A 24555-nucleotide genomic window follows, 5' to 3' on the forward strand; every position below is an offset into this window, starting at 1 on the left:
ATAAACACAAATAAAATCAAGTCAAAACCAGAGGGAAGATAATTCCTTTTAATTGTTAACAGTTTGACTGATAATAATGAAAGGAGGTGTTAGGAGAGGTGTAAAATGGAAAAAAAAAATCACAGATCCAAATGCTCAAATTGTTTGTCTTCCAAATAATCATGATGCTGGCTCAACTGATGGGGATGTTGGGGGGCAGTTGGAAAAAAAAAATAATGTGGCTGTTGTTTATTTACCTTTCTTCTCTGTGCTCCCTAGAGGATCCACTAAAATAGCCCATGATTTACAGAGAAGGAGAATAGAGTGAGAGGAAGGTAAGTGTGAAAAGTGATGACCCAAGCCTGGAGTTACTGATGAGATGGGAATAGGAATATCATAATGTGTGTAAATTAGCCAGCAGTGTGCTTCCAACAGCTCACAGGTTCACAGTTCCCTGAAACATTTACCACTACCACAGCAAAATTCACTGCTCCATCACAGCTCTATGCTCACCCTGAGCTGAGAAGGGAGACAAGCCCAGCATGGCACCAACCACTCACAGAGACCCCAATGCAGCAGAGCTCTCACCCAAGCTTTAAGTTCTCCTGGGCAGGGTGAATCGCACAATTTGCATCAAAGACAGCCCTCAGTCTTACTACACTTCTCTACCTGTTTTAAAAGACCCTATGTACATATGGCCAGTCTTCACGAACGAAGATTTGGGAAAGGTCTTTACCCTTCGAGCCTGCCTAGTGGATTTTTTAGGTGAGACGCAGTGTGCGCTGAGCTGAGCCCACCCTTTAATCCTGAGGTTCATCGCCAGGGCCGAGCGAGCTTGGACAGTGGCAGTGAGGTCCTCAGGACGTAGGTTTGTTTAGAGTGACCTTCTCTTAGATGGATGGCCTTACAGGGCTGACGAGCTCCATCTGCCCGGGGGAGTTTCCCTGACCGGGAATCAAACCCAGGCCGCAGCGGTGAGAGTGCTGCATCCTAACCACTAGGTCACCAGGGGTCCCCTTTTTTTAAAAGACCAACTCTTTGATAACCAGTGAAAGATGCTGTAAATCACAGGAGCAGCAGGTGTGAACATGATAGATAACCACAGCTGAGATGTGTATGTCCATGTACAGTTCAAACACCTGTCCAAAATGCCTACCAATCTCTCTCAACCCCAGGCTGCTGAAACCCTGCATTACACACACAAAGAAATCTCAGTCTCCATGGGTCGCCTCAATCCTTGGGTTATTTCAAAGCTACAGTAAAGGGAGTAGGTTACCTCTGTGGTACAGATTTCTGTAATGATACAAGTTCATCAGGAGAACACGAAAGGCACAGTTAACAAGGGAAACCAGGTAGAAATGGTTAAATAGGAATAGCATTGTTGAAAGAGGGAAGCCGAGGCAATCCCTCTCTGTTTTGATTGAGAGAAGCCAAGGTAATCCCTTTCTAGCTGTTTTGAAAGAAGACAGTGCCTGCTCTGTTTCAGAAGAGGAAGATGACACAAAAACCATGAAATATAGGTGTCACTGCTGGGTGCTTCACTGCCTTTTAGACACTGCAGCTCAGATTTTGGGAAGGTTGCCCACACCCAGCCACTAACAGGTTGGGGCCATCTGTGGTTCCTCCAGAGTTCTGTCAGCACACGTCATTCCTGACTCACGGCACTTCCCATTATTCCAGTTTTGTGTCTCACACAGTAAAGTCTGTGAGAGCAAATCTCATTACATAGTAGCAGGGTCTTCAAGAAAAACTCAGAAGACCCAGTGCCCTTTACTGCAGCAGGCAGGATCTGAATCCTAACCTTGAGAGAGCAAATCCTGACACACCAGTTCTGTGTGTCTCACCCATTCTCACAATGATCCTCCAAGACACACTGTGAATGAATAATTTTCTGCTTTACCATTTTATTTTTAGCATAAATACTACCCTAGCAGCCTCATACAGCACACTGCTACCATAGCAATACATTACAGTTTGGGACAATAACTATAGAATCCCAGATTATTTTCTTACATATTTTAACTCGAGAAATCTCAAACTTTGTCACAGCATGATCACATCTTGCAAAAGAAGACTTCATGATGGACACCAGCAAGCAAGTTAACTCCACTGCACATCTGACAGCTTGTACTGCCTCCCTGGTCCAGCTGAGAGCTGCGACAGCGAGGAACCTGCACACTGAACAGATGGCTCAGCATCTCGCACACGCAAAACCCACCGCAGGAAACACACCCACTTACATTATTGAAACGTCCCACTCACAGGACCGACAGAACTGCACGAGTTCCCCAGTTGGAGAAGGGAGGCACCCCCACCGCCGTGCCATGGTCAAGTGCTACCCAACCACCGCACACTTTCCCAAACTTGACAGAAGACTATTAATGCCGGGTCAGAGCCATCTGCTCAGTAGCCCACGGAGGGGGTCTCGCCCTTGCTTTGGAGTGGCTCTCAACTGCTTATCAGCTGTATGTGGAGAGTGAGTGACATTATCTAATTGCCAACTAATTTCCATAATTACTGACTGGCACACTCTGTATGCAGGGTTAACATCTTTGAAAATGTCTCGCAACAGACCTGCTTAGGAAAGAGGGTGAAAAGCTGGGCACAGTGCTGCTCCGCAGCTTATTTACCCAACTGCACAGAAAGGTTGCAGGAGATGGGTTTGTCACTCCCTGCCCTCCCTCCCCCACTACCTCCCTCTCTGGCTGCTAATTGCTTGGGGATGGACTCATTTGTATTTGAAAGTGTAATTTCCAGCAATTTCTAGTGCAGAAAGAAGAGAGTTAGATGAAGCCAAAGACAGGCTAGCTTCCCTTGCAAAGCCCTGCCACTGCAGCCCAATGCGAACCTGGAAGTCCTATTATTTCACCTCAGGATGCTGGACAAAATCTCACTGACACACTGATGGGAAAGGTTTACAAGCCCCCCCCCCCCCCCCCCCAGTTTTCTACCCCCTTCCGTAACTGGAAGTATTCATTATGTCACACTTCGAGTGGAAGGAAAAATATGCACTGGTCACCTAAGATCCATGTATTAATACCCCATGTGAACTCACTTTTGTCCATGCCTTCACTGTAAAATAAACAAAATCCAATGGCTTTCTTTATTTCCCTGGACCTGAAGAAGCAGAGGAGTTTTAGGAAGGGGTAAACAGGATCCTAATTTGGCTCTACGTCCATGTGTGTTCCCACAATTGGCCCAAAGCACAGCAATCAGCTCATTACAGCTCTATGACATATGTTGCTCAAAATAATCCAGTAAAATTCACAATCAATAACTAATATTAAAAGTCAAGCTTGCTAGCAGCAGAGAAATGGCAAATTAGTAGTATTTATTCAGTCTGTCTTCACTCATCCAGTTCCCTAGTGAACAATGGACTCCTTTTGGCTAATGCCTTAACTGTGGGTCTCCTCAGAGCCCCCTATCTCTTATGCAGAAATCTTTCTGCCTGGTCTATCTTCAGCTGAATTGTGGTTAAAAACAAAGGGTGAAAGAATAACAAAAAAAAATTACCCTTCCAATGAAAAATGTAGATGTGAAAACTGTGAGTTGCTACTGTCACTGCAGAAACAAAAGCACAAAAATCCTCTCATACACAGCATCCTCAGCAAGGATGCATGGTGAGATGTTTACAGAGAACTGAGAGCGGACATGGAGGTTTTGAAATTCAAGAGACTAGAGAAAACCACAGGGATTAATTTAGTTTTTTATTCCTCTAGCAGCATTTGCATCTCAGCAATAAATCTGGACACTGCATCATCCCCTTGCTGGGATAGAGAGGACTCTGGGTGGTGCCAGGGGAGCTGAGCTGAAAGAACTAGGATGAAGATAGAGGCAAACAGCTTCTATCTTCACACAATTCTACGATTCTCTTACCAAGGGAGACTTTGGTGGCACTACATTGCTCAGAGGGGTCAGGGGTAAGATAAGATGGGCTCTGCTTAGTGAAGAGGTTGGAAGTGCAATTGAAAATGGGGATTTGCCTTGCAAAGAGTTGAACACACCTAGGTCCTGCTGAAGTTGGCAGAACTTCATGGAATCTTACATTACTGGCTGACTGGCTGCAAGGAGAGAAACAGAAGAGGAAACAGTGAGATTTAGGGCTTTATCTTCGATGTAGAGAGACATGCACATGAAGGCCAGTATCTTAAAATTAGGGACTGGGGGTGACACAGAGCATTTGTTGATTTCTTTTGGATGGTTTCCAGGGATATAATATTCATACCAGTCTCTAACATCATTGTGAGAACCACACATGTCTTTGCCCCACTCCAAGCCCAAGGAGAAGATGTATTCTCCTGTGTTCACTGGTTCTTCCCACCACTGACATATATTGCAGACTTAGCTTTTCCTTCTTGAAAGTAGATATGGAGTTACCCAATTCTTACCTAAATTCAGTACAGAGTTCCCTAGGAGACAGTGGCAAAAAAACTGTATCAAGCAAAAGGCAAGGAAAATAAAGGGTCTGGGGTTGCAATTCAAGAGTGTCCTCTTAAAAGAAAGTAAAAAAACCCTAGACTATAAAGTTAGAATTAGTTTTTCTTTACTTCCCTATACTGGATTAGCATATACACATGCACATTCATACACCATAATTGTAATGTGTAGGGAAGTGGTTGGCTGGTTGGTTTCCTGGTACCTGGGCATGTGATTTGCAATGAGTTTAAGCCCACTCCCCTTCTTCTCCCTGTTCCTAGTTCTCGCTCAGGGAGGGCAAGAATGACTGCTTATGACAAGTGTAACCTTGCAGCTCACCTCCAGAAACACTGTGTAATACCCAAACTAGGCACCTATCTGTGGGGGAGCTGAGCTCACCTGCACTAGCAAGACACACAGCTGAAATGCCACCAGCAGCCTCAAAAGGGATATGAGCAAGCTAATAAAGTGCTTAGTGCATAAAGCAGTATGGGACTATGGCAGCACAGCCTCACTTCAGACCCATCAGGCTGGAAAGTCATCTGATTGTTGGAAGGGTTAACATTTTATCATAATCACTCTTCAACATTTTTACACCCTGGGCCTATTTAAACAAACAGCTTAGAACCAGAGCTTTTCAAATCTACACTGGAAGAAGAAGGGTTAAAAAAACCACAAGGAATCTCCTGACTCCCTACTTAAACACTCTCCCCACCCCACAAGAGGAGGCCATCTAGTCCAGGAGAGTGACCTTTAACTAGCCTACCTAGCCCAGGCTCAGCATGACTGCAATTTACAGACCATTTCAGCTCTCCAGCTTTCTTAACACAAAGAAGAAAAATCAAAACCCAAGCACAATGGAAAAAAAAGAAAGAGAGAGAGAAAATAACCCTGCAGAGCAATCATGTCTAGGGCTGCTCTGATGGCTTTCTGTTCCCTTCCAGGACACAGAAATGACTCCCAGTGTGTTAATTACTCCCATTACCACAAACTCTCCGCTAACAAGGACTAGCTAAAAGGAAGCGTTGGCAGCAGCTGAGCAGTTATTGCTCTGTACTGCGACACAGGAGAAACCAGACTCCCCCATCTCTGAGCCAGTACTAACCAGGAGAGCGATTTCTGCAAAACTCAACAGCCTTTTATAGTAATTCCCATGGCAGCTGCACTGGGAACACTGGCCTTCCCTCAATTCCACCATCCTTAAAAGAGAACAAAGAATACCTGCCTTTATAAAGACTTTGAAATTCAACAGTTGGAGAGCTCTGAATCATTATCATTTATTTTACTCCTTCTGTAGTTGGTCTGTCTCCACGCCCCATATCCTCTCCTTTCTGCTACCAAGAAGCCTGGACAGATCCGTAGCGTTGTTTATTCTACCAGATCCTAATATATCAAATGCAAAGTCAGTAGCTGCACACATGATAGCAGGGAATGTTAGCAGGGAATTTGGCGAATTCACAGTGCTAGAATTACTATCAAGGCAAAACTTCTTCCAGAGCCCGTATTTGACACATACATAGTATTTCCATTTTCTTTTAATAAAAATCAAGTTTTTTAAAAATGTGCTTATCATTACTGAAAAGTGAAGTTTGAGCATGTCACCAATGTCTGAAAATGAGGCTGCTTCCAAGAAGATTTTCCTAAGACTATCAGTGTAGAATGGGTTTGCTTTTCCTCCAAAATGTATTTGATACTGCAGAGGCAGACTACTATTGGACACTCCACAGAGGAGAGACACATTGTGAGGAACTCCCAACTTCGAAGCAAGAGGAGAAAAGTCACTGGTGCAGTGCTTTGTCAGCTACTTAACTTTAGGAAAAGGTACAAAGCACAAAAAGCAACAACAAAATAAAACTAATCGTTGGCACATCAGGCAATAATACCTTGCTCTTCCTAGCTGTCTGTCTATCCACCTGTTTCTTCCTTTCATATGCATTTTTAAGTTCTTCGCAAGCAAGAACATTTTCTTTTCTGTCTGGCAGAATCTAGCACAACACAGTTGAGAACAGAGCTACTAGGCACTGCACATGTGATTGTGATTTTCTGTACTTGAACTAGTACTAAAATGCCTTTATAGTGCAGCTGACATATAGGGAAAAAAAAGAAGAAAAAAGTTTAAAAGGACTATCAGAAAGACTACAATAAGAACAAAGTTTAAACTCATTTTGTCATTCACTTACAGATTATAGTCAATTCACACTTTTCAACATATTTTACACTCCTGAGCCTGACTTCTGGTAAGTAAGAGAAGTTTTCATGTTTTTAAATGTTGTGATAGTATACTACAAAGACGGGAGGCAGATGCAATCAAGTCTGTTATTGTACTAAAAACATAACATGTATAGAGGGGGGCACTGCACCTGGCCACACTTTCCTGTCATTAGTATGGTCAGTAATTAATTTAGATCATTTCCTATAGTCTGCTGGCTCACAGGAAGATAAGCACCATATACTTGAAAAGGAAATAAGAGGCCCGCGGACATCTTGCAATTTACAGTGGATTTTCCCATTATGTAACACATTAGGTTTTTGTTCTCAGACAATGGCAAGAGAAATGTAGGGAATAGAACAAAGGTCTCTATGTAACCTTTGTCGACCTCACCAAGGCTTTCAATACTGTGAGCAGAAAAGGTCTATGGCAGATTTTGGAAAGTTTAGGTTGTCCCCTCAAGTTCCTTAAAATGATCATCTCACTCCACGAGGATCAACACGGACAAGTCAGATATGGCAATGCACTTTCTGAGCCCTTTCTAATTACCAATGGTGTGAAACAAGGCTGCGTTCTTGCACCAACCCTATTCACAATCTTTTTCAGCAGCATGTTCCAAAGGGCCACGGCAGACCTCGATGATCAGGACGGTATCTACATTCGATACCGTATCGATGGAAGCCTTTTCAACCTCAGGCGACTGAAGGCCCACACTAAGACCTTAAACCATCTTGTCTGGGAACTGCTCTATGATGATGACGCTGCCCTTGTTGCCCACACAGAAGCAGCTCTGCAGCGTTTAACATCCTGCTTTGCAGACGCTGCTGTTTGGGCTGGAAGTCAGCTTAAAGAAGACAGAAGTTCTCTATCAATCGGCACCTCAGGAAGTCTTCCATCATCCCCATATCACCATTGGCAAATCAGAGCTCAAATCAGTCCAGCAGTTTAATTACCTAGGTAGCCTCATCTCCTCAGATGGTAAGACTGACGGATAGACAACAGATTAGCAAAGGCATATAGTGCCTTCGGAAAGCTTCATAAAAGAGTATGGTGTAATAAACACCTGAAGAAAAGTACAAAGATCAGTGTTTACAGAGCCATTGTGCTGTCTACTCTCTTATATGGATCTGAATCATGGGTCATCTACCGCCACCACCTGCGACTCCTAGAACGCTTCCATCAATGCTGCCTCTGTACAATCCTAAACATCCACTGGTCAGATTATGTGACCAATACATCTGTTCTAGAGCAAGCAGCAGTCACAAGTATTGAGGCCATGTTGCTGAGAACACAGTTGCGCTGGGCAGGGCACGTCTCAAGGATGAAGGACCATCACCTGCCTAAGATCTTGCTTTATGGTGAACTTGGCACCGGCTGCCGCAAGAGAGGAGCCCCAAAGAGGAGATACAAGAACTCCCTGAAACAAAATCTCAGCCTTGGCCACACTGATCAACATAACTGGTCTACTCCAGTCGGGAGGTCTGGAGACACACTATCTTTAACACTGCTGATGCTTTTGAGAAAGCACGCAGGATCACTCTAGAGGAGAAAAGACAACACAGAAAGAATTGTGTCTTGCAGAATATATCTCCTAAGGAGTCTTTCTGCTGTGCATTTTGCAACCGGACGTGTCTATCTCGTATTGGTCTTTTTAGCCACCAGCACGCTTGTAACAAACGTGGGTAGTGCCCTTCCCAAATCTTCGTTTGTGAAGCCCAGCCATGAAATGAAATGAGCACTCCGTTTTCTTGCAACTTCAGAATCTCATGCAAAAATTTATACTCAGCTTCCAGCAAAGCAAATAAAAACACCTAAACCTAGCAAAAGGTGTTTAGAAAATGTCCAGAGCACAGGCAATGCTAAGCTCAGTTCCTAAGCTCCTTAAACAGTCGAAGTTCGGTTTACAGACCAAATCCCTTTCAGGGAGCCCAGTTAAGCATTGGAACTGAAGCGTGAGGGATCCATATTCACGCAGCTCTCACAGAGACTGATGCTGACAAACACAGGGAGCAGATATTGGTGCCCTGGTAAGTGCTCAAGAAGTCTACAGGCACTGTGAGATTAGGTCTCTGCTTTCTGAACCCCATTCCTCCCTTATCACTAGCTCCAGAAACATGTTGCTTTTGGTGGGTGTATACACATTGGCAGCCTGGGAATTCCCTGCCATGGGAAATCAATGCATTCTTCCAGCTGTCTGCTGTTTTCATCCTCTGATATACAAAATTCCTGCCAAAATTCACTCCACCCCATCCCCCTCGCCATTTCTACTTAAGGGTAACTGGGGGGACATGATTAGCAGTTATGCATAGATAGGTTTCTCAGCCGTAGCATGCTGGGGAAATGAAGGTAGAAATCTTTGCCAAGACAGACTGCTTGTAAAAATCTTTAAGGGTCAGTGTCTTGGCTGGAAAAGGATAATACTTTAAATGGCTGAGGATATTGAAAACTTTCCAGATCATCAAATAAATTACTTGTAGCTCTGCATGACAGGAGTCAGTTTCTAAACTGACCAGGAATTATGGGACAGGTAAGAAATAAACTAAGCACACTGTGCTTGCATGGAGTCATTTCAGCCTGGCCTGTGCCTGCAGCAGTACATGGTGATCTGTCAGTGTGCACCAAGCAATCTTCCACCTAACCCAGACTGCCTGCTGGCAAGGCTGGAATAACAAACTTGTCACTGCCACAGCAATGGCCTCACAACTAAGGACTGAAACAGCTCCAGTAAAGGCTACCTAGGATCCTGAGCCCTAGGGACTCTCAAAGCAGAAATACAGGGCTTTTGGCAGAATGTGTTTTGAAAGGAAGGCTGTTTGATCAGATAATTTTAGGCTTAAGAATCCCGTGAGCCCAAGAGCCCAGAGACTGGGACAAGTTACACACACAACGGGGTTTTCATTACTGTTTTTTAATTCATCTACATCTTCTTGGATTGTAGTTTTGTACTTCACACTATTCTGCCCTATAAGTTTTCTCTCTAGTTATGTCTTGTCCTCAGAAACTTGGTGCTCTGAAATGCAGAAACAAACATTAAGATGTACAAAACAAAAGGATTTCTACAAAATTCAAGTATAAAGGATTCATCTGCTTATTTCAGTGGGACCACCTAATTATGAGATAATGACATTTTCTGGAGTAAGCAAAACACTAGAAGCCAAAAAGGCAGGGAACGTGCACACGTAGCAAAGTGTAAAAGAAATATACACAGGGTGACAAGGAGGCAGACATTAGCTGAAACAAGAAGTCTAGAGGCTGGACAGTCCTGAGCTGTCAGAAGTACTTGGGCATGACTGCAGGAAGGTGGGGGAAGAGCATAGTTTCCTGATACATTTTAAAATGAACCTGAATAAAAGCAAAAGGCAATAGTAAAATAAAATAACCATTCAACACCTGAGAAGCAGACTAGGGGCACTGCACAGCACTCTTGATTCTCTCCCTGCATCTAAACCCTAAACCCAGCAGTGTGCCAGGGCCACGGACCCAGGAAGCAAAGTCTGTCAGCCAGCTTAAAACCTCACATGAGCTCGGGGGGGGGGGAGAGGGTAACTAGAAGGACAGAGGAAATGAATGCCCTTAGAAATTATTTCAAATTTTCTAATGGAGTATTTTAGCACCACTGGAGAAGACGTCTCTTTATTTAAACATTAGTTGCTACATATTGATAAATCAATCACACTTGCTAGATTTAGAAAGACTTAAAAGATATGTATTCTCCTGCAAATGTTCCTTTAAAAGTCAGATGGTATTTTAAAGAGCTTCCAGCCTTGGGACTCACAGTGCAGTGCCCTGGAAGACAATTGACATTCTGAGTGACTGGGCTGCGAATTCAAAATCCCAACTCGACCTGCTCAAGTCAGGATTCAAACTCACATATTTTAAAAATAGGAAAGGAAAAGAAAAAAAGAGAGTGCAAGGAAAATACTTGAATTCCTGCAGCTCCCCAATCCAGAATTTCTCAGGTTACAGATGTGATAGTGGCTCAGGGAATATCTCTGTGCTGTACTCCATATCTGCATGGGACATATTTTGTGATTTGCCATACTAAATATGAATCTCTGTATGGTTGGCAATACAGCTGACAAGGGATAATTGTTTGTTATGAAAGCCACTAGTGAAAATGAAAAGAACATTTATTATACTGAGGTGCTTTAATTGAATTTTCTATTTTTAATTGAAAAATTAAATATTCTACCTTACCTAGCTTTGGATATAGTAACTTCCAGTCATTATTTGCACTTTAGTTTTATTTCTTCTGGGAAAGGAGTATAGAATAGAAAAGGTGGGAAAACTGAGACTGCTATATAAATAGCTTCATTCCTAGCAACTGCATAACTTTTCATTTCAAATCAATTTTAAATATATTTCCCTCCTTCTCAACAAAAAAATCTGAAAATTCTGAATAATACATCCTTTCTGCTAACACTGTTTTCACATTCTGAAAAGCCATTATTTTGACAAAAACATTATGAACAGTTCTTTCTAGCAGCACCCACTTTTTCCCCTTCATACCAAGCCCTGCACTCAGCTCAGCATGCATCTGGGAAGTTCCTCATAGCTCTAGAGATTAATCATGAGGCAGTGATGGGTCTCACTCTACTTTGGCACCAATTTTCATCTCCTTGTTCCACATACAGCTTTTGCTAGCTGGTGGCAAACTGGAAGCCAATGAGAAATGCTGCAGGATTAGCCCCAGTTTCTAAATTAAACAGCACAAATTCCCTCACCAGGAGCAACAATAATCTTTCTGCTGTCCACCAATAAGGCAAGCAAGGAAAAGAACAAACAGTAACACTCCTTTTTACACCTAAGAAGACACTCTGCCTAGGATATAGCTAAAACATGTGGGTGGGAAAAATTCACTAGTGAGAGCACTCATGCCTGGGTAGACTGAGCACTCCAGTCTCCCACCCCACACCTGCCAAGAGTACAAAAATAAGTATGGGAGAAACAGAGGGAAAAGCTTTTCTAATCAACACTTATAAGGAAGATACCTGAAGTGCTCATAATAACCTGGCAGAACTTCTGTTTCCAAATTGCATTGAGTAACTGAGATTTAGAAGTAACTAATGAAAATGATTTCTTGGTACCACAGGCAACAGATGGTTCCTGCAACCTGCCAGGTGCCAGATTCTAGGCCAAACCTCTCCCCCATGTAACTTCATCACACGTTAATTTAACTCACTTTATCTATAGCACCTAGTTATTGACTGACAATATTTTGCTGCTCAGTAATAAGATTCACGCAATAAGCTTCATGTTCTAGCAGTCAGAGTACATGCATGAGTCAAAATAAGGAGGCTCATGACCTGTTTATGTGGCCTTAGGCAAAGTGCTCTTTCAGAGGATATAGCTAGGACTACAGTAGCCACATAGTAAAGTTTAATTAGTGATCATAAAGTGCTCAAACCACTCAAAAGACAAGCTAACGTAAGAGCAACCTATCTTCCTTTATGGCATTAACAGTCCACCCTCAAATTAAGTAAGGGAAGATGCATCTATAAATAATAGCAGATTTTCTTTCATTACTCTTGATGGCTCAGTCCCAAAGAAGCACAAGTTTACCCAGCAGGGAGAAAGGTAGGGCAATGGTGCGGAGCGAGGAAGCCTTCATTTGCCTCAACTCCTGATCCTCCTCCAGTTGCCCTCTCACTCCACCTGCACCAGAGAGCTTTTTCAGAGCACAACAGCACAGTCGTGTACAGCTGACAGGTCTGCACCTCCCTGGGGACTGCCATGCCCAGCTATATGATACCTCCCTCCTGTGATACAACATAGAAAACTGGGGCACTCATGTTCCCCACTTAAATACAAATCAAGTGAATCTGTACATTGGCTGCTCTGCATTTTAAGTGGGAATCACGGCCCACAGTTCATGCATGGCTCAATCAGGAGAAATGCAACCCCTCTTTCCCCCCAAAACTCCCTAAGGGAGAACTCATCTCTGGGGTTCCAAAAACAGGCAGTCAACCATGTGGGAAAAAATAGGTACATTTAACTCCATTTTTGACCAGCGGTCATCTAAACTATCTAAGGCTCAGAGGAAGGGAAAGTGTAAAGTCAGGCAGACTTCTTGTATGCAGCACTGCCCAGCACTAAGGATCAGCTAAGTACAACTATTTAAGTTTGCTTTATAGACTCCTGTATGTTCCTCCACTTTTTTGGGGCTTTTAAAAGCCAAAAATAAAGGCAAAGTAAAAAGACATGCATCTAACAGGAGAAAGTCCTCCTGTGTATTTAATTCAGATCTAAATAAAGAGGGAAAGCTACAAATAGCATGTTTGTATATTTAAGTCAGCATTATGAAAAATACAAGGTTTTAGATACACTTAATTATGAACGTTGTTTAAAAAAAAAGAAAAGCTACTTTCAAAGCAGCTGGTTTTCAAATATGTGCAATGTGTACTACTGGAAAAAGTAAAAGTGTCTTCACAGTTTACAGGAAAGAGAAGACATACATCACTGTAAACTCCTTTACAGAATCCCCAATGTAGGATTTCCTACAGAATTAAATGAAAAAGGAAAAGGATATGGAAAACCTGTGAGTCCACTGCAGTCTTCCAATTACCTCACAAATATAGACTAGAAGTAGTCACCTGTTAAAAAATACATGTCTATAAAAGTATACAGTTACTCTGCAGCACTGAGCCAGTCTGTTGCCTTGGACTACAGCTCACTCTTGGCTTTCTGTCAGACGCCTCCCAAGAGAATCCTGTACAGCTTCACTATGACCAACACTGCTCGTCCAGGGTAGCAGAATTAGAGGTATTCAAAGTATATCTCCTAAAATATGTATTTCCAACAGCTTTTTTCGACTAGTGGGAGAAACTAAGATTGCAACTGTACCAAACTACACCTGCCATTCACTACTCAATTAGTTGATTTTAAACCACAGGACTGCAGGCTGTTTTCTGATGATGAAAATAAAGTCTGAGTTAACAGTACCATAGAGGCAGGAGTGCATGATTGAGCAGAGGAGGAAGGCAATAGCAGTGTTCAGCAGAATATTTAGGTAGGTAATAGCAATAAAGTCAGAAAAATTATTTAAATAGCAATGCTGGGGAGAAAAAAAAAATAAAAGGAAAAAAAACCCCACACCACACTGATTCAATTGATTTCACAGACTTCAAGAACAAACTTCCCTTAATCTTCACACCCATAATAGCTAAGAATCCTAAACCCCACAGGGATGTCTTCCTCTTCAGACACTCATCCCCAACAGACTGCAACACTCCCCAACAATTTTCTCTGCTGAGAAAAATCTCTTATTGAAGGATTTTCCTGAGACACCAGCCAGAAACTGGTGCCTCCAGCCACCCCAGCCAGTGCATCCTCTTTTAGTACTTTCAGACTTAAAACACAAGACCCTGCACATAGGAATTAGCCTGTCTTTGTTGCAGTAACTTTGCATTAAGAGGGGCTGGCATGTGCTCCCTCATTTCCTCCTCACTGGATTCTTGCTTCAATATTGTCTCATACTGCCCACTGCCAAGGTGGAAGTCAGGCTCCTGCTTAGTCATTTTACATCCTGCTCCTCAACACCTAAACACACATTCACACACTTTCAGTAAAGCCATCCATCTCCTCTCCACTTCAGCCTTGGCTATAACCTAAAAACTGGAGGCCAAATTCCCCTTCTCCAGACCACTGTGGCTTTTAGAGTACTCCCTGCCCTAGCCCTCTTATAAGCTGAGGAGCACCAGCACTTCCATGCCTCTTCACAGAGATACCAGCTGGAGTCTGGTGAATGTCTTCCAGACTTCTTCTAGGTGGGATGACCAGAACTGCAGGGAGGCAGAAGATGTATCATATTGAGTTGGGAATTTGATGGGGTTTATAATGCAAAAAGAAACCCAATTAATTTAGAAATAGGAGATGTCCACAAAAAACCCCCAAGGTACCCCAGCATACCACTCAGTTTAATCTGCAGTCCCTACTAACCTGGAATTTCCTCTGGTTCATTTATAGCTTACATCTTGGAGATGTTCAAGTGCATAACACTAAGCAATGTGATTAGAATTGATCCACTGAGTCTACTATCCTGCCCCAAGGGAACAATTACAGTATATTTTAAGGACAAAATTAAAGCACTTGATTTTGAACCAGAGATCCACAGGTGAAAAGCCATGCTCCCATTCTTGTACTAACCTCCCAGACACAAAATATTTGTCTATATGTACTATATAATAACTGTTTGAACACACATTTTCCACAGTTATCAAAGAAAACATTCACAAATCTATTCAAGGTGATCAAGTGAGCATTTTGGTTTGGGGATTTTTTTTTCCGTGTTCAGGTAAGAGATTAAGTTAAGATTTTTCTTTGACCACAAGCTTTCTCAAACTCACCGAAGGGGAATGGAATTACTTTCCACTAGTGAAAGAGATTAAAAAAAAAAAAACCTAAGTGGCATATAAAAAAAATTGAGAATCCTTGGGACAGTAGATTTGGGTATGTCAAAGCTACAGCCTCTGCCAGAGAGCAGGGTGGGGAAGAAACATTTAGAACACAAGGCCTATAGTCTCCTGTAAAACAAGAATTTTTACTCATCATACTATTAAACATTTTATTATTTCAGTGACTACAATAACCCCATTTCATGCTGCTGGGTTGGTGCTTTTTTTCCATTATCAAAATCTGTCCACAATACCAATGGCCCAGAAAAGAAATTAGTTGATTCCCGTTTTTAAGAGCTGTGTTTGACTTTAATTACATTTATACTTGCTTGGGAAATCAGACTTCACTCTCTAGAGGGTAAAAAAGGGGAAAGGGAAGGGGAAAAAACAGACATGGAGAGAAACAAATAGAAAAAGGAAAGACAATGTTGAGTCAGATGAATCAAATTAAAAGTTTCTAACCCTCTATCCCTGAAGCTTCAGCCAATGTCACTACTTAGGAATATGAGGAGGTGTGGTTTTTAATTAATTTTTAAGTTTTCTTTTATTGGTCAGCTATTCAGAAAATTGCTGACATTAGTCTTCAAGCAGACATGATTATCATTCATTGGAAAGTGCTTTTATCTGGAGCTGCTCATAAGAAACTGAAGTCTTTCCAAGATGAGCTTAATGTGGATGGATGGTAGCTCAAGAGAGAGGAGAAAAAGAAGTGAACATGGGAGAAGTTTGCTTACCTTTTCTTCACTGTGGGTTAGTACTCAAGATTGCAAAAACAAAGCACTGCAGTCACAGTGCACAATCAGGGAAGATTCTGCAGAAGTGGGTAAGAAGCAGTTATAACACAGCCTGCTCCATGGAAAAATGCTTTTACTTCTTTTATTTGTTCCTTTCATCTTTTATGACTGAGTTTCTCAGTGATACAACACTACGTTGTTTGTCCAAGCTGTGTCCACGAGTGCCAAAATACTTATTCCTAGGTGGCTATTCTACACTCAGCAGCATGGTCAAACCTTCATCTTCCATTCCTTTCTCACTCTCCTGCACTCCCATCTTCCTCTCCTTCCAGCCTTTCATTCCTCTACCCTTACTCCTTCTCATTCCATTTTAATCAAGGTTCTTTCCTAATTAAAACAAACAAATATGTGGAAGCAATTAACGTCTTGAAGGAAGCAGATGGTAGAATAGTGCCATTTCATTATTGCATAAGCCTTAACTTGCTATCTCTCCAAACTTTCTGCACTTTAATTAAGCACCATTACAGGCAAGTTCAATGAGCTCTAGAGCAGAGTTTATCCAATTAGCTCCTGAAAAGCTGATGGTGCACGGTGGCAGGCTGAGCAGGCTGTGCAGTATGCAGCCGGGAAAGGCAACCCCAGGGCCAAAAAGGACTAAGAACTTCCCTTACACATGCAGCAGGTGGGAAAAGGAGCGAGAGAGAATCAAATATTGGTGATGTGTCAGAAATGTAAACTAGCCCTGCCCTACCATGTTCTGGTGGAAGTTTTTCACTGCCCATGTCAGAGGACTCAAAGATCATGAATTCCATATGCGCACCTTTTAAGGGGTCATAGTGACTTTCAATGTATATGCCATCTTCCTAGAGACAGAGAAGGGGTGAAGATCTCAAGCACTTGCCAAAGAAATTACCAATAGCTTTCAGGCCTATTTACTGCCCTACCAACTCCAGCATTCACACTACTCCAATCTTTGGCTTCCATTATACCCCCAGATATAATGGACTGATGTAGAACTAGCAACTAAGTATCTTGAATCATCTAGAAAAATACACCCAGAAACAGAGGGACTCACTTTTTCCCTTGCATTTCTGTTTGTGGTCAGTCTGACATTCCTGGGCACAGGCCTTTGCAGAGCAATTGTGTCAGCCAGGTTCATCCTCTCACTTTGCTCCACATACACATGCCAGAAATGTGGGCAGTCAAAAGATGCAGTGATCCAATCTTCCTCTGCCCTACCACATTCTGGCACACAATACGTTCCTATTCAACACCAGAGACAAGTGTCTCGAAATCCTACTTGCAAACACCTAACAAAAAAAAAACACATCGTATGACTCAGATGGAAAAAGCCCTATAGATCCCAAGTTTCTCTGCACAGAAGTATCTCAGTTCTCTACACCCATATAAGGAAAAATATACTACATCCATTTTATAGATAGGAATGCAAGACACAATTTTTGTGATTCCCAATATCATATGGGGACCAAGTGGAGGACGCACTTTTCTGTTTATGTCAACCACAAAGATTATCTTTTTTGTACAACCAAGGTTGGAATATGACTCATGGAGGATTCACGAGTTACAAAGCCAGAGACCATCCCTGGGGGTCATCTAGTCTAAGAACTTCTCTAAATTAATTTCTGTTTGAAGCAGGGCAAAAAAAAATCCAATCCTTCCAATCCTGTCTTGAAGATTTCTATTAATGGAGAGTTCATAACAACTCCTAGAACATTTTTCAGGGCCTAATTACCATAGTTGTTAAAAATGGGCACCTTATTTCTAGTCCAAACTAATCTATTTCAGCTTCTAACCACTTAATCGTGTTATATATCTTTATCTGCTCAAAGGGAAAACATTCTATTATAAAAGGCCCTCTTCCTCTCCTTAGGATAAACGACACTATGCAACATTTGCTGAGGGGTGAGACACATATTGTAGTGTCCCAGCAACTCTTCATTCATCAGAGTTTCAAAAAAGGAAACCACTAAACACAATACCAAGAAATGCAACCACAGCATGTTATAAATAATATTTTTTCCTTGCTGAGCCCTTCTTTTACAATTGTGCCATATACAGTGCAAATTTATTCATCGGATATTTAATCATGTAAACACATCACATAGAGAAGAGTATTTATTAGCATTATGGGAATAGAAACTATCAAATTCCTGACTTTGGGTACTTAAATTCTCTGTTATATTATCACACTACAAGGTGGTATGAAAACACAATAGGATTATAGAATCAGAGAACCATAGAATTGTTTAGGTTGAAAAAGATCTCCAAGATCACCAAACCGAACCACTGAGTCAGCACTGCCAAGTCCACAATTAAACCATGTCCCTAAGTGCCACATCTACGTGTCTTATAAATACCTCCAGGGATGATGACTCAACCACTTCCTGGGCATCCTGTTCCTGTGCTTGACAACCCATTCTGTAAAGAATTACTTTCTAATATCCCGTCTAAATCTCCCCTGGTGTAACTTGAGGTCATCTCCTCTCATCCTCTCACTTGTTACTGGGGAGAAGAAACCAATCCCCACCTCACTACAGCATCCTTTCAGGTGGTTGTAGAGGTAAAAAGGTCTTCCCTGAGCCTCCTTTTCTCCAGACTAAAACAATCCAGTTCCTCAGCTTATTCGACTTACTCTCTAGACCCTTCACCACCTCCGTTGCCCTTCTCTGGATACATTCCAGCACCTCAATGTCATTGTTGTAGTGAGGGGCTCAAAACTGGACACAGTACTTGTGGTGTGGCCTCACCAGTGCCAAGTACAGGGGGGTGATCCTTTCCCTAGTCCTGCTGGTCACACTATTGCTGATACAGACCAGGATGCCATTGGCCTTCTGGGCCATCTGGGCACACTGCTGGCTCATGTTCAGTGGCTGTCAATCAGCCCCCCAGGTCCTTTTCTGCTGTGCAGCTTTCCAGCCACTCTGCCCTGGGCCTGTAGCACTGCATGGGGTTACTGTGATTCAGGTGTTGGACCCAGCACTTGGCCTTGTTGAACCTTATGACATTGGCCTCAGTGCATCGATTCAGCCTGTCCAGATCCCACCGTAGAGCCTTCCTGCCCTCCAGCAGATCAACATTCCACTCACCTTGGTGTCATCTGCAAACTGACTGAGGGTGTACTGAATCCCCTCATCCTGATCATCAATAAGGATATTAAACAGAACTGGCCCCAGTACTGAGTCCCGGGGAACACACCTGTTACTGGCCACAAGCTGGATTCATCATCATTCATCACCACTCTCTGGGACTGGCCATCCAGCCAGGTTTTTACTCAATGAAGAGCACACTCATCCAAGCTATGAGCTGCCAGTTTCTCCAGGAGAATGCTGTAGGAAACAGTGTCAAAGACTTTACTAAACTCTAGGTAGACAGCATCTACGGCCTTTCCCTCATCCACTGAGTGGGTCACCTTGTCACAGAAGAAGATCAGGTTGGTAAAGCAGGACCAGCCTTCCATAAACCTGTGCTGGTTGGCCCTGATCCCCTGGTTTTCCTGCACATACCGCATGATGGCACTCAAAATGATCTGCTCCATAACTGTCCCTGGCACTGAGGTCAGGCTGACAGGCTCGTAAGTTCCCTGAATCCTCCTTTTGGCCCTTCTTGTAGGTGGGCGTAATGTTTACCAATCTCCAGTCAACTGGAACTTCCCCAGCTAGCCAAGAATGCTTATAAATGCTGGAAAGCAGCTTGATGAGCACTTCAGCCAGCTCTTGGATGGATACCATCCAGCCCCATAGACTTGTATGTGTCTAAGTGGTGTAGCAGGTCACTGATTGTTTCTCATTGGATTATGGGGACTTCATCCTCATAATATTCATTCTTCATTATCAACACAATATTGAAATAATTTGATATGTATATGCAGTCTCACACTAGAAGTGCATTTATATGTAACCATTTCACTTCTACCTTTATTTAAGGCATGTTCAGGTTCCTATGTGAATTATTACATACAACTGCACCATGTTGTCAGAAATAACACATGTTCAGATCCACATATTATCACAAAAAGTGTTACCCTCAATTACACTAAAGGAGGACCTACTTTACACTAAGAGTATTGTCTGTCTGGTTATTTGACCTCATAAATCAGTTTGACCATGCTATCACATTAAGTGGATGCTTAACATAGATGTATTAATAGGAAGCAACAGCATGCTGGCTTCTGAATTAAATCCTACTTGGCCAGTTTACACCTTAACCCCAACTACAGGGCTGAGGAAATTCCACCAATGCCTCTGGAATAGGAGTTGAGTCCATATTGCCACAAGGACCAACATCCATCATCCATGCCATGAAAATGAGATCCTTCTTCTTTGTAAACACCACATGAGCTAACAGAGTTTATGCAGACATTTAAAACGTGACAGTTCTGTGCTAAGTCCTAACACATGGATCTGCACACAAACATGGTACTGAGTTGTCTTACAGAAGGACTCAGAGGTCCTAACACATCTGAGACTTGCCTCCAGCTATCATACCAGACACTGGTTAGACCTGCTCTGAAACAGCACATTCTACTCCGATCGCTTGTACTCAGGAAGGAGGAAGCCAGATTAACCAAGTTTTGAGAAAGCCTCTGAGAATGAACCAGACAACTTCGAGCCTAATTCACCAAAAAAGACTAGAGCAACATGGCACTTTTAACCTAACAAGATGAAGGCCAAGAAAAATTACTCCTGTCTATAAATGCTGTAGGGACAGGGAAGAAGAGAGATTTATTGTAGCTGAAGAGCAATACTGGCACCAGAACAAGGGTGCACAAACTGGCTGTAAATGTACACTGGGAATTAAAATAGCATTTCTAACAATCAGCAGACTGAAGATCTGAAATGGCCATCCCTCCAGAAAAGCAGTAGATATCAAAAGAAGAGCTGTAGTCTGAAAGTAAAAAGAAGACTTCCTCTTCTTTCTTTCTGGACTTTTTTGAAGGAAAGGAGAAACGGTCTATGTATATATATTGTTTCACCATAGAAGAGATAGTTAAAATTGTTATATATATGTGTATATATGTGTATATATATAGTGTTAGTAATAAATTGTAATATAATTCCCTTCCCCCATACTGAGTTGTGCCTGTCTGAAAATTTCTCTCTCACATCAGAACAAATTGTAGAAAAACTTTTAAAATTAGCTTTTTGAAATTTTTTTTCCAGACCACCACAATAGCTTGATGGCATTACTGGACACTGTGCACTAGTGTCCACTAGAGCCTTATACTCCTGTGAGTGTGATATGCCAGGCCATCAAATCCACATAGTCAAGTAAGCCCAGTTGTCTCCTTCCTCTACCTGGCTAGAACCCTTCTGGTCCTGGTCATAGTATTTGTTAGGCACTTCTTGTAAATACAGATCAGAAGCCTCATTATTAAGACTGAAAGTAAAATCAGCCCTTCTATTCTGAGAAATTGTCCATTAGAAACTGGAGCAGCAATTTTCCTGGAAGAACCCCCTTTTGTGATTGTTTTTCCTTGCAACTCACATACCTGTGCCTCTAGGGTTGAGGTAGATTTTCCATCCCACTTCTTGCTGTCCTTTCTGTGGTCACTCTTTCTGTGGTCACTGCAGGTAAAACCACAGGTGGCCCATGGTGTATATCCACTACATTCTCCATCTTGAGCAGGGAAATACTTACTCCTAAGAGCTGAGATACTGGCCCATAGAAGTGGCAAGTAGAACATATTCCCTTTGAATTGGTGGAACTCTAGGGACAGTTTCTCCACAGCTGAGACACAGGCCAATAGCAGGAAGAGACACTTTCCTTGTATTGCTGGAATTGGCCAGCCAATGCATCCACCATTTGTCCCTCTCTGTCTTTCCAGGTCACTACTGCCAATGAGTTGGCATACAGCAATGGTGTGCTCCATACACACCTTCACCACATGGATTGTGTATGCTTGACTTCATTGAATCCTTGGATAATGCTTATTGGCCAGGTCATCATAAATCACCTCCAGCACAGCTAAATTACCTCAGGTACTGGATACCACTCTCTGCAATGGTCCATTTGCCTGGGTGACATATAACATATTCCTTGAATGGATACCTTTCCTTCTCACCTCCAGAGGCAGAGGACTTGTGCCTCTCTTGCAATTACTTTGCGAATGCCTCCTTCCTTAGAACGGGATCCCAGCTGCTTGACCTCCCCACTTCTCATTCCAGGCTACTGACCCCATTATCCTAGCCCTGGAGCAGCTAGGCGACAACATGCTCACCTAAAAAATGCCTGAAATCCTTTTGCCTATCTCACAGCTCTTTCAGAGATAGGGATCAGGTAAATTCTGCCTCTTCCTCCTCCTTTTCTCATGATTGCCCTGCTTTGGAATAGACTTCCTCATCCACTTCTTCCTTACTCCCCTTCTTATTAGGGGTTTCCACCCTTACTACATGAGCTGACTTTTGCATCCAATATTTCTTCTTGTGTATAGGGGCGACTGATACCAGTACAGGCTGGTTCTTTCGTTTAGCTGCAGGGCCTGTCACCAGGGTTGGAGTAGCTGCAGAGATCGTCGTTTTGTCATCAGATTTAGAGACCTTCTCTTCCCCTTGAGGGTACTGAACAGGGCTCAGTGGGCACAGGTCAGGCCTCAGCATGTTGCAGTGATTTGTGTCTCTCTGGAATTGCAAGGGTGGCGGCATAGTTTTTTCAAATGTTTTACTAGTTTTTCAGGATTCTACACTTGTTCAGGGGTGAAGTTCCAAAACACCAGAGGTGCCCACTGTCCTAGGAACTTGCCCATACTATCCCATACATCCTTCCACTCATAACTATCCAGCCTCGGGGCAGATCTCTGAGTGCCATTCTTAAACAGTTGTTTACTCCTAAGCAAGACCAGAAACACATTCAGGAGACATAGTAATATGAATATGCTGGTCTGAACATCCCAAGGATATTAAAAATACTCAAAAGCTATTGTAAGTAGCCTGGAGAAGAAGGGGAAGGTGAAGAGGCAGGGGAAAGTGTTCTCCTTGTCTCCCCCATAGACTGGTTCTCTGAGGAGAAAAGGTGAAGATTGTAATTATTAATAGCTTCCAAGAGATGGTTCTCAAAGTAAGGGATGATGGCAATGTTGAGTACAAATACCATATTTGTCTCATGACCAGTAATTTTATCATAAGCCAGCGTTACTCAGTACAGCAAAATTAAATCAGCCCCCAGAGATGGTAACACAACAGGGAATATAAACAGCAAGTAAGGTGTTACACAGCACAACTCTGAAACCAAGCGCAAATAAATCAACATTGCGACCAGTGACTACTAAACTACTATAATGAATTCTTATAATGATTCGTTTTAACATGCTCTGGTCAGATGTGTCTTTATCTCAACCCTTAATACCCCATGTGGGGCACTGAAAAGGACTGTTGTGGTTTAAAACAGCAGACAGCCAAAGACCACAGAGCCATTTCCTCACTTCCCTGCAGTGCGATGGGGGAGAGAATCAGAAAAAAGGTAAAAGTCCTGAGTTGAGATAAAGACAGTTTAATAGGACAAAAAAGGAAGGGAAAATAACAATAATAATTATGGAGAAAGGATATATAAAACAAGTGATGCATATGCAGTTGTTCATTACCCACTGGCCAATGCCCAGACAGTTCCCAAGCAGCAGATTGACACCCCACCAGCCAACTCCACCTGGTTTTATCGTTCAGCATGATGCCATATGGTATAGAATATCTCTTTGACCAGCTGGGGTCAGCTGTCCTGGCTGCCTCCCCTCCCAGCTTCTTGTGAACCCCCAGCCTACTCACTGGTGGGGCAGAACGAGAAGCTGAAAAGTCCCTGACTTAGTGTAAGCGCTGCTCAGCAACAACTAAACCATCAGTGTCTTAATCAACATTACAAGCCCAGGGACACCTTCACAGCACTCATTTTTCCATTTCTTTGTCATCGTTTAACATGATCTAGAGGAATGTCGGTCCCTAGATAAAGAACAGACAACTAGAAGTCAAAGGTGCAAGTAAATACAGTAAACATTGTTTAACATTAGGATACGGGGCAAAAAGCACTTACCCTAAGAAAGCATGAATAGATGTGTATTTGCTGTCTTATGGACAACTTTCAAGGAATAATCACGCATAATCATAACTATGACTTTTAGAAGCCCCTCAAAGGAACAGGCAAGACACAATCACTGCCTCACTCACATTTCACCTCCTACAACTATGGTCCATCTTACCAACTGCTCAGTGCATGTTGGTAACAGTTGTTGGTAAGAGAGTGCTCTGCTCTTCAACAGGTCAGCCCTGTCTACTCTGGGGACAAAACACACTGAAATCCTTAAAAAACAAGAATACAGTGATAGTTGAGCTTCCTTTCAAAAATGACCCCAGAGAAGTGGACAAAGTGACCAAAACAATCAGGGGAAATGGCCAAAGCACCCATGTGACATTATTCAGTGCATCTTTCTTTTTGAACTCCCAGATGAAATTCAAACCTTTCTTGCCTAAAGGTAACCAAGGAGAGCACAAGGGAGTGCTGACTCCTACAGCAGAATTTACATGCACACAAGTCCTCTGTGTGACTGAACAGATGCCAAGCCAGTCTGAGAAGAAATACGAGGATCTTCAAATAAAAGAGAGTATCTAAAACCTGCACAAAACAAATATTTATGGTCTATAAATATACACAGGCACATTCCTCCTCCGTTCTCCACAGAGCAGAGACTCCCACTACAAAGTGTCTTGCAACATGTCAGACATACTGACAAAGCAAGCAGAAGCTGGGGGTTTTTCTCTGCTCTGCATAGCAAGGCCATGTTCTTTATTCCTACTCCTCTGATATTTATCCCTCCCTTTCT

The 24555-nt window shown here is 42.6% G+C and overlaps 1 protein-coding gene across 6 annotated transcripts in view; it reads right to left on the minus strand.

Annotated features, from left to right (window-relative positions):
- NRXN3 (neurexin 3) overlaps positions 1 to 24555 on the minus strand; it is a 1012014-nt gene that overhangs the window by 942661 nt on the left and 44798 nt on the right. Inside the window, exon 2 of one of the 6 annotated variants that reach the window (XM_027638372.1) lies at positions 16008 to 16118. The exons of the other annotated variants lie outside the window; for them this stretch is intronic. The gene's annotated coding sequence lies outside the window, so the exon portion shown is untranslated. The remainder of the gene's footprint in view (positions 1 to 16007; positions 16119 to 24555) is intronic. 6 annotated transcript variants of the gene reach the window in all.

The sequence above is a fragment of the Corapipo altera genome, unplaced genomic scaffold, assembly GCF_003945725.1.
Source record: "Corapipo altera isolate COAL_440 unplaced genomic scaffold, ASM394572v1 23, whole genome shotgun sequence".
Lineage (NCBI taxonomy): Eukaryota > Metazoa > Chordata > Aves > Passeriformes > Pipridae > Corapipo > Corapipo altera.